The 15,421-nt window shown below is 39.5% G+C and overlaps 2 pseudogenes; both read left to right on the top strand.

The window, feature by feature from the left end:
* Nucleotides 1–4,252: 4,252 nt before the first annotated feature.
* Nucleotides 4,253–4,624, top strand: LOC100685518 (annotated as a pseudogene).
* An 8,653-nt stretch (nt 4,625–13,277) lies between these two features.
* On the top strand, nt 13,278–13,834 carry LOC106557947 (annotated as a pseudogene).
* Nucleotides 13,835–15,421: the final 1,587 nt, after the last annotated feature.

Below are 15,421 nucleotides of genomic sequence, written 5' to 3'. Positions count from 1 at the left end.
GTGTAGACGAACCACCACTGATCTTCAGGAGAGCTTTTTAAAGACAGATGACTGGACCCTTCCTCAAATTTATGAGTCAGAGTTTCTCTGGGTAGGATTGAATCTGGGAATTGGAATCTTTTAAAGTGTTCCCCCTGGTGATTCTGTTGGGCAGCCAGCTTTGAGAACTATTGAATTAAATGATCCAAAATGAGATACTCGGGTTAGGGAATGACTTTCTTTACTGCAATGGATCTTATTTGAGGTGCTAGGGAAGTTCTGTCTGGCAGAAAGAACTGGCTTCCTTTCTTAACCTCTCCCACTTCCTAATCCCTTGTGCCCCCACCCTGTACTTTCTCTTCCCTGTCCCCGGATTTTTCTACCCTAAACTAGCTGGAAAGTGACACTGAGAACAGCAGCGCCACATGGTGGAGAAAAATAATCTAGTGCTACAAAAAGTGCAGGTCGCTGTCGTAAAAAAAAAAAAAAAAAAAAAAAAAAAAAAAAAAAAAAAAAAAAATCGCTAGGGCTGCAATTGCCACTTTGTCCTGCAGAGTGCACCACTTCCTTATGTTTTTAGGTGAGGAAGTTTCTTTCCCTTACCTGTGGGTGGATCTCAGTAAACATCCCCTAGAAGGCATGGAGTGGAACATCCTTGCCAGATCAGAAATCAAAACCCTCCATGCTGTGAAACTAGAATAAACTTGGGAGACACTCAGTGCACAGGCATGCACAGGCCTTCTGCTGAGGTTAAAAGTCAACCTCAATGACAGTCTTGGTAGGGATGAGACTATGGTAATCCCCAAGTCAATGTGTGACTTTATAAGAACTGTCTGGGTGCCTGAGCGGCTCAGTCGGTTGAGCATCTGTCTTCCACTCAGGTCATGATCCCAGGGTCCTGGGATGGAGCCCCATGTCAGGCTCCCTGCTCAGAGGAGAACCTGCTTCTCCCTCTGCCCCTCCCCCTACTCGTGCTCTTTCTTTCTCTCTCTCTCAAATAAATAAATAAAATATTTTAAAAATATATAAGAACATGTATATGTGGGGTAGTACCTGATATAAGATATGTCTCGTAGTTATATTTTAAAATGGTACATATAAGTCAGGCATTAATAGATCAAGCCTCTTGTTAGGTGATATTTCCACCCAATGACACATGGGTTTATATTGGTGGAACAGGTTGGATCACTGATCATGCATCTTTTGACTGATTCTTACCAGGCTAAGTCTCTTTCTGTCTGTCTCTTTCTTTCACACACATACACTCACATTTTTCTGATACTTATATTCAGACATGTTTTTCCAAGGCTTAGTCATGTTTAGTGACATCTAGCTACATTAATACCATAAGAAAAAGATGTGCTAAAGTTTATATAAATCCACCAGTCTACCTGATTGCATTACCTGCTTGTTTTCTAATAGCTGTACATAGGCTACAGAGTTCAGAGGTAACTCTAGAAGTCTTCAGACCTCTGCAGATTTGCATAAGATTTCCTGGTAGATGGTGGCATGACTTTGTTTCTCTATGACTGAGTCTTCAGCCTCTAGGTTTTCTCAACCAAGGGTTTCTAAAGTTATCCTGGTAGCCAGGATAGCATGGCTTAGTGTAATGGTTTCCTCATAGTTTTGTTTGCTCTGACAGTTTGCTGTCTTCCTACCTAGAATGTAAGCCTTTGACTGCAGGCTCAAAGCCTAGATCTCTGATATCCCTCAAATTCTCGCTTCACACATTGTTAGACGTGCTCTACTTGCTCAATATAAATGTTTAGGTTGGATGATGAGGAAAGGTGTGTTGACAGAGCAAGAAGTAAAGGAGAACCAGGAGAAAGAGAGAAAGAGAAAAGTAATGTTTCTAAAAGACTGACTTAACTGGCCAGTGAAAGGAAGTAGTTGAGGAAAAGAAAAATGGAAATAAAGAGGAAATTAGAGTCTAGTTGTTGATTTTTTTTTAAGTGAAAATGGGATTATAAATGATAGTAATTTATACTATACTATACATACCATGAGAAGATGTTCATGGTCAGTATAGGGAGAAGTAAGACTTCCTCACCAGTTGAAGACCACGTGGAACGGTACAAGGAATATCCTGTAAAAGAAAGTTGTAATTTCCAGGATGGGTTCAGATTGGTGGATGAGTCTGCAGATTTAATAGGCCACATTTAAAATTCTTCCTGAATGTTACAATCAAATATTGAATACCAAAATCATTTTAATCTTGCTTTATTATTTTGTAAAGTTGAGCCGGTTTAGGGCGCCTGGGTGGCTCAGTTGGTTAAGGGGCCAACTCTTGATTTCAGCTCAGGTCATGATCTCAGGGTCCTGGGATGGAGCCCCGGGTCATCTGGCTCCCCATCAGTGGGGAGTCTTCTTGTCCCTCTGCCCCTCTCCCTGCTAGTGCTCTCTCTCTCTTTCAAATAAATAAAATCTTAAAAACAAAAACAAAAAACAGTTGAGCTAGGTTAGTGTCCACTAAGATTTGAAAGATTTCTGCTTTTGCTTTAGCTTCTTAAATATAGCGAATGAAAGAGAAATACCTTGGGGCACTTGGCTGGGTCAGTCAGTACAGCAAATAATTCTGGATCTTAGGGTCTTGAGTTCAAGCCCAATGTTGGGCATAAAGCTTAAAAAAAGAAAAGAAAAGAAAAACAGACAGCCTCAAATGACAAGTAGTCTTGCTGACACTCTCACCCGTGAATTACATTTTCCAGAGAACCTTATTCTATTTTAATACTTAATAGATATTTGGAATTTAGAAAGCATTAAGATTTATCAAAATATCAGCATACTTGGAAAATTGTTGCTTTATTTCTTCTTTTTTTTCCTTGCTTTTTAATTGCATGTATACCTTATAGAGTACATCTGGAGTGTTCTAAAGCAAAACTCAGAATTTTATTACTTTATTCATATCTATTTCTTGTTTAAATAATTGTTTTTTTCTGTCTCTGAAGTGATTATTTTGGTAGCTTTTTATATTGTTTGAGGGAAGAGTGATCCATTGATTTTAGTGGTATAAATGTGAAGACTGAGATCTGAATCAGTGATTTGGTCACAGTTGTAAAGAAAAATAAATAAGTCTAAAACCAGTAAAATCTTAGAATACAGAATACAGGGTAATTGGGTTTCTGATTAACTATGGGTTGATGAAAAGACACTTTTTGTTTGAAATATCTCTAAATTGCCTCGGGGTATTTTCTTGCTTTAATAAGTAGTCTAATGAACATAATTAAATCTTCTCTTACTGATTCAGCATCCTGCAATACCTCAGGATCATTACTCTGAACATAATTTATAATTCTATACTGAATTGTAGCTACAGAAGGAATAAAAGTTTAAGATGACTCCCGGATATTGCTATACTTGAAAAAAATAAATCTCTATGAGCTGTGCAAATCACTGTATGTCCATTCACCTTATGTAAGTAAATCCATGTTACCTGTTGCAAAATAATAGACTATTCAATCCAGAGGAGACTTTTGAGATTATGAAATTCGATGCCATTATTTAAGAAATGAGAAAGCTAAGACCCAGAAAATAGCAAAGAGGATTAGTACAGCTAGACTACAATCAATGTCACTTGATTGCAAATCCAGTGGCCCTTTGACTTCACCATTCAAACGATTTGTGATTCCTGTCATTTGATTCCCTTGCTCCTAAAAGTGCAGAGTCCAGTCTCAAAATTGGTTATTTAGGAGTTTTGGTTAAATGAATGCAAGCTCCACTAACATGGTAGCTCCTTAGGGGCAGAGAATTTTGTCTGTTTTGTTCACTTATGTATTCTCAACATCTCGAACAACAGTACCTGTCCCTGAGAAGGCCTTCGATAAATGTTTGAAGGATTAAAGAATGAAATGAAATTGCAATGTTTATTCTACAGAAGATAACTTGATTTCAAATTCTTTCTTCATCTACTCAGCATCACTAAGACTGGTGGTAGGAAGCTTACAGATTAATTACTGAGTTATAATGCGAAAATGAAAGGAAAAGATAAATATTGTCAAACTTGTCATGGTATGACATTGTAAACTTTTGTCTCACTTTGTTTCTCAGTTTTAAACAGCCAGCATGGGAGAAGTAAGTAGCCAGATGTTAAATTGTAAAAACACTTTTCAGATAGTCAAATTAGTTAACAAAGTAGAAGACATCACAACTCAGCTCTGCAAAGCTGTTTGTTAAATGGGAATTCTATATTATAATTCAACACATCTCTCAAGACAAACAAAGCCATCCCAACTAGAGAGAAGAGTCCTTTTCCCTCCAGCATCTTAGTGAGGCCATGGGGGGTAGCAGCTGCTCTCTCTTCACCATGCAGCCCAAGAAGAAGAGAGATGCCAGAAAGTCAGCCAAGAAAGACAAAGACCTAGTGAACAAATCCGGGGGGAAGGCCAAAAAGAAATGGTCTAAAAGCAAAGTTCTTGTTTGACAAAGCGACATATGACAAATTTTGCAAGGAAGTTCCCAACTCTAAGCTTATAAGCCTGGCTGTTGTCTCAGAGATGGGAGATTCATGGTCCCCCAGCCACGGCAGCCCTTCAGAAGCTCTTTAGTAAAAGGACTTCTTAAACTGGTTTCAAAGCACAGACTTCCAGTCATTTATGCCAGAAACACCAAACCTGGAGATATCCTAGCTCCTGGTGAAGAGGCATGAACAGATCCCATACCAACTGCACATTTTGAAAAAGAAAACTTTATTTTGTTTTTAAAAAGGAACTAGGGGGATCCCTGGGTGGTGCAGCGGTTTAGCGCCTGCCTTTGGCCCAGGGCGTGATCCTGGAGACCCGGGATCGAATCCCACGTCGGGCTCCCGGTGCATGGAGCCTGCTTCTCCCTCTGCCTGTGTCTCTGCCTCTCTCTCTCTCTCTCTGTGACTATCATAAATAAATAAAAATTAAAAAAATAAAAATAAAAAAGGAACTAGGGAAAAGAGAACATTCATGGACACCAAATCCTGTGCTTATTAACAGATCTGCCCTTGACTCTCAAAATTGGTGGTATGCTTAAATCTTCTGATAAGTGCGTCAGTGTAAGTGTATTAAGAAATACCTCAGAAACGAATCCAAGAATGAACGAATTGCAAAAGCCCTCTACTTAAGGACCGGTTTAAAATTTAACAGTGTAAACAGTGTAAGGTTATTTGAATACACAGGTGTATTTAGACTTGGAGTTATGGTTTCATTAATACAAAATCAGAAGATGTACATAGCTACAAAAATAGATCCAGGTATTATCACCTTTATATTCTAGAAAATGCTTTAGGTTACCAGAAATCTTCGAATTTCTTTTCGAAAAGTCACTTGATTGGATTTATACCATAAGTTCCTTAAAGTTGAGGATCAATTATAATTCACAATTGTAGCCTGCAGCCCTTGGCACAATGGTGAAAAACAAAAGAAACTCAAGTCTTTGTCAAATGAATGAATATTAGGGACAGACTTAATTAAGGGCCCTTTTCTAAATTGTAATGAGAGATGGAAGCAATAATAGAAAGGAGTTTATGGTATCTAGAAACACTTAACTGGAGAAAAAGAGAGAGGTGAAAATAAAAGGAAATGTAGACTTGTCTTTTTGAAACTCCCACCTTGGGTATTTTGGAGTTTGCTTCTAAGCCCCTTAATCCTCATTATCACTAGTGAGCCCTGGGGACAGAGCTTGGGAAGAAACACATACACACAAAAACACATTTGCCATTACCAAAGTACATTGAAAGGACAGCTTTCCTATAACTTCTTTATTCCCAATTTTGCCTAATTTCTGAATTAGCACTCCTATTAATGTCTTATATATGCCATAGATATGTTGCTTTCGTTAGAAATTTGACTTCCTGAACTTTCTGCACTCAGATTTCTTTTCTTTTTCTTCTTCTTCTTTTTTTTTTTTTTTTTAGGATTTATTTATTTGAGTGTGTGTGTGTGTGTGTGAGTAACTATGTGAGAGAGTGGGGGGAGGAGCAGAGGGAGAGGGAGAGACTCTCCAGCAGACTCCACACTGAGCACAGACCCCCGACACCAGCAGATCCCATGACTCTGAGATCATGACCTGAGCTGAAATCAAGAGTTGGCCGCTTAACCAACTGAGCCACTCAGGCGCCCCTCTGCACTCAAATTCTATTCATATCAATTTAAACCTCTTCCGAACAAGAAGTTCTATGGTAGGAGAGATTACAAGGTGGCAAAACAACTGGATGTGGAGAACACAGGGAAGAGGAGACTCTTCCTGACCCCTTAAGCTGGGAAGCGATGGCCTTTAGGGAGCAGAGAACTGAGAGCTGGCTCAGGCAGTCGGTGGACTGCACACTCTCCCAACTAAAGTGCATTAGGATTCAAGGTCACTTGGGGTCTGCCGAGATCAGGGCTGTGGTGAGGGTCTGTTTTTTTCTTTTTTTTCTTTTTAATATTTTATTTATTTATTCATGAGAGACACAGAGAGAGAGAGAGACAGACAGACAGAGACAGAGACACAAGGCAGAGGGAGAAGCAGGCTCCACGCAGGGAGCCCGATGTGGGACTCGATCTCGGGTCCCCAGGATCACACCCGGGGCCGAAGGCAGTGCCAAACCGCTGAGCCACCAGGGCTGTCCAAGGGTCTGGTTTTCTGTACTTAAGGATTGGAAAGCTGTTTTTCATGCCAACTTTTCATGACCTTATAATCCTAGAAATTTCAAAATTGGAGGCAGAATGTCATTTATCTTTCCATTTTTCTAGTTAGCAATTGGACCGAATGTATAACCCTCTAGTAATAAATGACACTTTAGGTTAATATTTAATTTATAAGCCCTTAGGAAAGGAAATGTCACCTTGTATTTCTATCATTGACTTTGTTTTAAGCATTTCACACAAATGGTTTTATTAGTCCTGTTAACATCCTTATAACTAGATAAAGGGCAAGAATGATGATACACAACAAATCAAATCCCTGGGCCAGAAGTTAGCCAAATTTTAATTTCAGTTTCTCAGCTAAAAGAGATTTTGCTGTTGCTGTTTTTTAAATGTTTCATGCTCTCCATTAGATAGCTTCTTTGCAGAAAAGAAGTTGAAAAGCTTAGAGAAATGTCCTAAAGTTTCTCAATAGAACTTTATCTTGCTATTTGAGTGAGGGCCTTAGTGAAATCTCTGTGAGAGGTGGAGTTCCATTGGCTAACCAAGTCCTGACAGTAAATCCCTTGACATTCTTTGAAGGTGAGGATTAGGGCTGACCTCAGGCAAAATGATGAAATTTGTTATCTATCCCATTCCCCTCCCACTTGTAGGCACTCACTCTGGAGACCTCCTTGTTCCCCTGAACCACCATGTGATTGCCTCATCAGGGACCTGAGTCCACTCATGTTCCACACTCCTTTCTTAAAAATTCAGGTTCTTCATTTTATCCTCTCTGGAGCATAATTGTTTTTGAAAGATGACAACTAATCAGATAAATGTATTATGGCTCTGGTTGTGTTGGCTAAATCCATTCCCCGCCCCCCCCCCCATTTCCACTTAAATCACTCTGGCTTTTGTCTACCACTCTACTAAAGCTGGTTACCAAGTGCCTCCCGTGTTTGAGTTCTCAGAGGCATCAGAGACTCTTGACTCTTCCTTCTTTCTTAGATGTTCTTCCCCTAACCCTGAGACTCCATTTTCTTCTGAATTCCCTCCTACCTCCAGGCACCAGAACACTCTGGCTATTCCTCAATCTCCTTTGTTGGCTGCTCCTCCTCTGCAGAGCCCTTAAATATTACTGTCCACAGTGTTCTCCTCTGGTCTCTTTTCTTATTCCAAACTTGCTAACTAGGCTATCTCCTATACTCTGGCTTTGACTGCTTTCCCTACACTCATGACTCCTATATATGTCCAGCCCGTCTCTCCCTCCTGAGGTTTAGACTTCTATTTCCAAATGCTTAGAGGACAGTTCTCCTTGAATGTTTTACAGGTGCCTGAAACTCGGCAGAGCCAAAGCTCATTCTCTAAACTTCTTCGTCCTCCATGTCCCTAACTCAGTGAATGATACCACCAGAAACCCATTTGCTCATAAGTAAAAATATAATTTAACAAATAAACAGCTTTTAAATACGGTTATGTGCCACATACTATGTAGACCATGCATACAAGGGAATAAGACATTCAGTATGATTGGTCCCTGTCCTTGGGTTGCTTCTAATCCAGTGAGGAAGGCAGATATTAAATAAACAATTGCACAAATAACTAGTCATAATCATTATGAACACCACCATGGGAAAGACAAAGAGTCATCTTTGACTCTTCCTTCCTTAAACATTGTATCACTCATCAATTCTATCTATCCTACCAGTTCCAACTATTAAATATCTCTTCAGTTTGCCTTCCTTTCTCTGTGCCACCACCACTAAACTGTCTTTCTTAGGCTACTGAAATAGCTTCTGAACAGGTTTCTTGTGTATATCCTTATGCCCAGAATCTACTCACTACACTATATCCACAGTGGTCTTTTGAACATGCAAATCTTCATGTCTTTCCCTGTTTAAAGCCCTTCAATGGAATAGTCTATATGTCTTACCAAGGCCCTCTATGCCTACTCCTTCCTTATAAATTTACCTTATCTCTGGCCAAGCTTCCTCCTTGCTCTCTACTCTACCTTTTTGACCATTAACACATTTCTTTCACTCTGCATAGAGCATTCTGCTGTCCCTTCTCCCACTAACGTTTCATTTAAATAGTTCCTGTTTTCTTCAGGTTGCCAGAAAGTTTATCCAGATTAGCTCTTCACATTGTGCCCTCTCCAAGGTCCCTGTGGTTTCTGGTTTTGTGACATTCATCATATTTGTACTATGATGTTCCATGAGGACAAGGACCATGTCTGTCTCATTTATCGCCAGATCCATTTCGGTACCTGGCCCAAGAGGTATATTCAATAGGCATTTGTTGACTGAACTTGTTACATAAACCACAAATACAGTATGTAAAGGATTCTTTCTTTAAAGCTTGCTGTCTTTTAAGCAATAAATGTACATTTAAATAAAGACTACCTGAAGGCTATATCCCAATTTTTTTTAACTTCCCAAAATGTGTGACAAAATGTGATAGAAAAGGAGAATGGAGATATTACAGATCAATGGGGAACACTTTTTTCCAGGAGACATTTGGGACCTTGAAGTAGCCCTCAAGACACAGTGTATAGCCATTAACTCTAACTATACTTTCTAAACAAAAGGCAGGAAATAGGCAGGTGAAATAATGGAGGTGAGATGGTGATATACTTGGCCCACAAATTTTTTATTCTAGCTCAGCAAATCATTTGCCATATGACCTAGACATATCTCTTTCTCAGTTTTTCCACTTAAATGAGTATCACAGTATGAGTTAATCTTGCCAATGAGACAAAAGAAGAATAATTAAAGGTTAGTGTAAGAGGCAAACTTATTTTCAGATGCAAAAGAAGAGTTTTCTAATGTTGAATTAACATTAATTCAGATTATTCCCATATTCTCCATAATGAGAATAAATCAGAATTGCTCTTTCTCTTTTTCCTCCTCTACTTTTCTTGTCCTTTTTCCTTTCTTTGTATTCCCTTTCCTTCCCTTCTTTCCTTTCATGAACATTTCAATCCAAAAGCCATTAGGAAAGCAAGATAGATGTCTTCATGGTGGGAGTGTTTAGGGGAAGGGAGAGTCAGTGGTGTCTGAAGTGGGGAGCTGGAGTCTAAGGAGGTGAGGGGGTATCCATGCAAGGGCCACATGACACTGGATGTTGGACCTCAAGTATGGTTAGGAGGGTGTTCATTTGCTGAGGAATGGGATATTGAAATAGTCTCAAGTATTTCTCCACAGAATAATTATTAAATATTACCCTTCCTTCATCACCTTAATAGCATGAACAAAATTAATATCCTTTATAATGAGATGAATCTAAATAATGTGCCACTTGAATGTGCACATATGCATTCATGTGCATTCATGTGTTACTCTAACCAGACACACAGCCTGAATCTAATCATGAAGAAATATTAGACAAACCCAAACTGAAGGATATTCCAAAATAAAGGTGACCTCTAATCTTCAAAAGAGTTAAGATCATGAAAATCCAAAGACTATTCTAGATTGAAGGAAACTATAGAGACATGATAACTATATGCAATGCATGATTTCTGATCATTGTAATGTGGTTATATTGAAGAATGCCTTTGCTTGTTAGAAATACAAAAAAAAAAAAAAAAAAAATCCAGGGGCAATGGGGTATCATACTGGCAACTTATTTTCAAGTGGTTCAGAAAAAAAAAAAAATTCTTTGTGATGTATTTGCAACTTTTGTGGAGTTTTAAGATTATTTATGTAAAAACAAGAATGCCTACAGTTGATAACTTAGTAAGTAGAGGTGAAAATGTAATCTGACAATCTTGAGGGAAGTGCTAGAATTGCTGGTGGTTCAAAGCAGTTGCCTCTGAAGAGTGGCTGCAGAGAAGAGAGAGAGAGTTGGTTTCCATTATAAACGAGTCTATTATTTGATCTGCTTGATGTACATGTATTATTTAAATGAAAATAAACTTTATTACTTTAATAAAAGTAAATGAAATATTTGAAAGTTGGTGTGTACTTGGACCCAGACAAGAGGAATCCCCATCCTGAGTCCCAGATTTGGGGGGGAGAGTGGCATTTGATCCTTTTATCAACATGTGGAGGCATCCATGGGACTGAGAGGATGTGTCCACTATGGATCTATGTTCACCTTCTTCTAGACTAAGCTCTGGGGACCTAGAACCCTAGCTTTTCTTGTCCAGATAGCCCTAAACCCACTTCTGGAGCCTGCATGGGCCACTTGCCCATGTCTTCCCTCTCAGAGTGGACCGCACCACCTGTGCACACATTGCCAGACCTCACAGATGGCTGTTTGAAGGTTGTATGACTGGAACAGAATTAGGTGAGTTACAGGGTTCACCTGAATGGGGCAGGGACAGGTTGGGGGTAGGGAAAGAAAGGCGCCAGAGGTTGGGGCCTGGGGGCAGCTCTTTCCATACCATCACTTCCTCATATGGAACTTCAAACCGAAATCCAGCCTTCTAGAGGATAAAGGCACATGTAAAGATAAAAGGAAAAAATATCTCTTTATCCGATTTTATTTAAGTTTGTTAGCTTGATTTATACATTTTCAATATTTAAACACAGTAGATGGACCTTTGTTTATTCTCTCACAGGTTACTCTGCAAATGTTAGAGGTGAACCTATTAAAAATCCTCCCAGTAACCTTTGTTTCTACCTATTCATTTAAAAAAGAAAGAAAGAAAGAAAAGAAAAGAAATTAGGAAAGTGTGATTTAAAAGCCCTCTGAACCTATCTGTGCCTTTCAACACAATATTTTAAACTGCTTGTAAACATTTCATAAGCCAAGTTGGCAGAGGAATAATTCAGCTATGGGAAAAAACAGTACGTGCCAAGCAACCACTCTAGAGAACAGAGAGGTCAGTGACTGGAGGTGGCATGACCTGGTTAGATGAGCCACGACTCTCTCTTGACATTTTAGGAGGAGCACGTCTCTGTCTTGACTTTATTCAGATTGAACTTCACTGATCCTGTTGTATGTGACCTTCCAAATGATGTACCTTATAAAACAACAACTATCATGTTCACCTTAGTAGGATCAAATATGAAGGCTCTTGTTTTCAAACTAACCCACAAGTTTGTATTTTTGTAAAAAGTTTAGGTTTGAAATGGCTCTGGTTCTCTCTCTCCTTTCCTTCCTTCTTTCCTTCTGTCCTTTCTTCTCTTATTGTCTCTCGTGATGCTCTTTTTTCTCTCCTAACACTATGATACATTTAAGGTGGTTAGTCTTTGCTTCCTATCTTGAGCTCTGTGAGACCTTGAGCTCTGTGAAAGCAGGAACTGTATTGTATATGCTGTGTACCCAGTGCCTGCCATTGGAACAGGCATCAATAAGTAATGATATTTTTTAACTTAAAAGGAAGAGGAAGGGATTTCTTTTGTCCTGGAAAGTGAATGAGCTTTTTGTAGGGAAGAAAGCAGACCAACTTATCAACCAGAGTCCAGGACTTTTGACTTTTCACCTCATTTCTAAGTGGATCCCATCATGCGGTCTTAAGTAAATTCTGTAGCTTTTTCATACATCTTTTACTTAATCTCTAGCTACACAGAGCTGATACCTCTCTCGTACAGCCCAGGAGGAAGTGGCTATCTGCATCGACTGAATCAGGAAAGAAAAGTACAAAATGTCATGTGAATATGTTTTATTCATGAGAAACAGTATGAAAGCAGAGTACAGTGAAGAAAGAACTATTGGTCACAGAGGGTATTTTTTTCCAGCCACACCCACGTACTGACAACAATCTCAGCCAGTTAGTTGTGTTTTCTCTGATTACAAAGAGGTTAACAGACAAAAAACTCTGGTTCACCAGAGTCCCACTTCACATAAAGGGACATTTTTGGAGGCAAGACTCATGGGTACCAAGACTGAAGGGTAATCACAAGGACAAAGGTCCCATCCAGTTCTAAGATTCTAGAATTTTAATTTTGTTGAGAGTTTGGGAGCAGGGGTGCTTAGCTGAACCAGAGAAGCGTTCTACTTTTCTATGTTAGTGTCAAAATTCTGGCATAGCCTAGTCTGTCTGAGGTTGAATTTGACACTTTATCTTAATCTGGGCTTAAGTCAGTTGTAGCCTCACAGGATTACAAATACAGGATTTTTAACAATTTATTGGCTTTGCCTGGTGAATACAAAAGATAAGAAAGTATACCCTTTACTGGCATCAAAAAAAGCCTGACCTATTCCTTTTACTTTTATTGAGTCACTCATTTAATTACCAGGCTGAGGAGAAAGAAGTATAGATTTCCAAAGCCAGAGATAATTGAAAGCAAACTCTTCAGTGTTAAATTCAGGGGTCTGAGGGGCTGGTGTCTATTTTTTCCAGACAAAAGGTGGAGTGGGATAAATATACTGATCACGAACAGAGAAGCATATGCTCACAAAATGGAAAGGAAGAGGGGCACCTGGGTGGCTCAGGGGTTGAGCATATGCTTTTGGCTCAGGTCAGTGATCCCGGGGTCCTGGCATCAAGTCTCACATTGGGCTCCCTGCGAGGAGCCTGCTTCTCACTCTATGTCTCTGCCTCTCTCTGTTTCTTTCATGAATACATTAAAAAAAAAAAAAAAAAAAAAAAAAAAAAAAAAGATGGAAAGTAAGAAGTAGTGACAGAAGGAGCAGAGGCAGTTTCCATTCATTCCTGCCCCAAGCAGTCATCTACCTTTGGCCAGCACCAGCCTATTACCACTGAATCAGAGCCCATACCCGGCTGAAGAGACTCACCATCCTCTTTATCCCACACTACATCCTTATAAGGTCCCTTATTGGATAACTATGAAGAGGTTCACTTTCTTCATATAAGTCTAGTAACGATAGAAAGATTATACTCGCCTTTCACGAAGATGGTGCCGAAGGCGAAGAAGGAAGCCCCTGCCCTTCCCAAAGCGGAAGCCAAAGCAAAGGCTTTGAAAGCTAAGAAAGCGGTGCTGAAAGGCGTGCACAGTCACCAAAAAAAAAAAAAGAAGATCCACACGTCACCTACATTCCGACAACCCGAGACCCTGCGTCTCCGAAGGCAGCCCAACTATCCTTGAAAGAGTGCCCCCAGGAGAAACAAGCTTGATCACTATGCCATCATCAAGTTCCCCCTGACTACTGAGTCAGCCATGAAGAAAACAGAAGACAACAACACACTTGTGTTCATTGTGGATGTCAAGGCCAATAAGCACCAGATCAAACAGGCTGTGAAGAAGCCTTATGACATTGATGTGGCCAAGATCAACACCTTGATCAGGCCTGATGGAGAGAAGAAAGCATATGTTCGACTGGCTCCTGACTATGATGCTTTGGATGTTGCCAACAAAATTGGGACCATCTAAACTGAGTCCAGCTGGTGATAAATCTAAATATAAATTTTTTCACCATAAAAAAAAGAAAAAGAAAGATTATACTCATCTTGAAGTTTGGAAACTTTCATAGATCGTGTATACTGGTCCTCCATTACCAGAGTGAAACCAGTGGATTCCTGTATGTTTCTTCCTGATTCTTGTGGTAACTAAATCATTGCAAAAATAGCCTTTTCTTTTTTTTTTTTTTTTTTTTTTTTAATTTTTTATTTATTTATGATAGTCACAGAGAGAGAGAGAGAGAGGCAGAGACACAGGCAGAGGGAGAAGCAGGCTCCATGCACCGGGAGCCTGACGTGGGATTCGATCCCGGGTCTCCAGGATCGCGCCCTGGGCCAAAGGCAGGCGCTAAACCACTGCGCCACCCAGGGATCCCAAAAAAATAGCCTTTTCTATAAAATGTTTTAAGAAAATAAAAAGTATTGTGATTGTTATTGAAAATGTCTTCATGAAAAGAATCCTCCCCCTGCCCCCCGAATCGCCTATCTTGTCTCCTAAGACAAGATTCAAAAGGCATTTCCCTCATGAAGGAAATCTAAAGATTCTTACTATGATATGCAAGCACTTGCCTTTTATCTTCCTTAATGAAAGATTTCCCATTGCAATTCTTTATAAAGGTAGACCTGGGGATCCCTGGGTGGCGCAGCAGTTTAGTGCCTGCCTTTGGCCCAGGGTGCGATCCTGGAGACCTGGGATCGAATCCCACATTGGGCTCTCGGTGCATGGAGCCTGCTTCTCCCTCTGCCTGTGTCTCTGCCTCTCTCTCTCTCTCTCTCTGTGACTATCATAAATAAATAAATAAATAAATAAATAAATAAATAAATAAATGTAGACCTGATAGTAGATTTTGATTCCAAACCTGGCTTCCACAGATATGTCCAAGTGACAAGCGTGGCTCAGGTGGCAAAAGAATCTAAGGAACTTTGATGTTTGCTCTTTGGGGTCACTCTGCCAACCTAAAATCTCAGAAGGTTGCAGGTTAGTTTTTGTTGTTGTTGTTGTTGTTGTTTTTAAATTTCATTACAGTATAATTAACATACAATGTGTTAGTTTCAGGTGTATAATATACTGTGATAAGACAATTCTGTACATTGCTCTGCTGGTTGGTTTTTAACATAGAGGACTATATAATTTTACACCTATTCACAAATATTTTCACCTATGTTTTCATAGCTTTCTGGTTTATCTATACAGATAGTATCATTAAGAAGACATGTATAAAAGCTCTGGGGAGAAATATTTCATACAGATCTGTTGGATAATAGCCAGGATATATTTCTCACAAAATCCTGGAGCACAGTCAAATTCTCTATTTCAAAGTGGGGGCGCAGTTTGGAAAAGAAAGAAGGAGACTCCTAATACAGAGAATATAAAAGCCAATAGCTTCCAAGTCCTGAATTGCTTCTGACCTCTTTTCCCTTGCTATACCAAAGAGATATGCAAATATTTTTCATTCTGCTGATGGGTACAGTGGTAATGAATTAGTGTTGGCAAAATCTTTTGAAAGGAGAATGTAGAGTTTATTAAGGAAGCAAGAAACAGAAGACTAGAGAAAGCCCT

This window comes from Canis lupus, chromosome 28 (genome assembly GCF_011100685.1).
Source record: "Canis lupus familiaris isolate Mischka breed German Shepherd chromosome 28, alternate assembly UU_Cfam_GSD_1.0, whole genome shotgun sequence".
Taxonomy (NCBI): Eukaryota; Metazoa; Chordata; class Mammalia; order Carnivora; family Canidae; genus Canis; species Canis lupus.
This window is presented reverse-complemented; position numbering and strand designations above follow the sequence as displayed.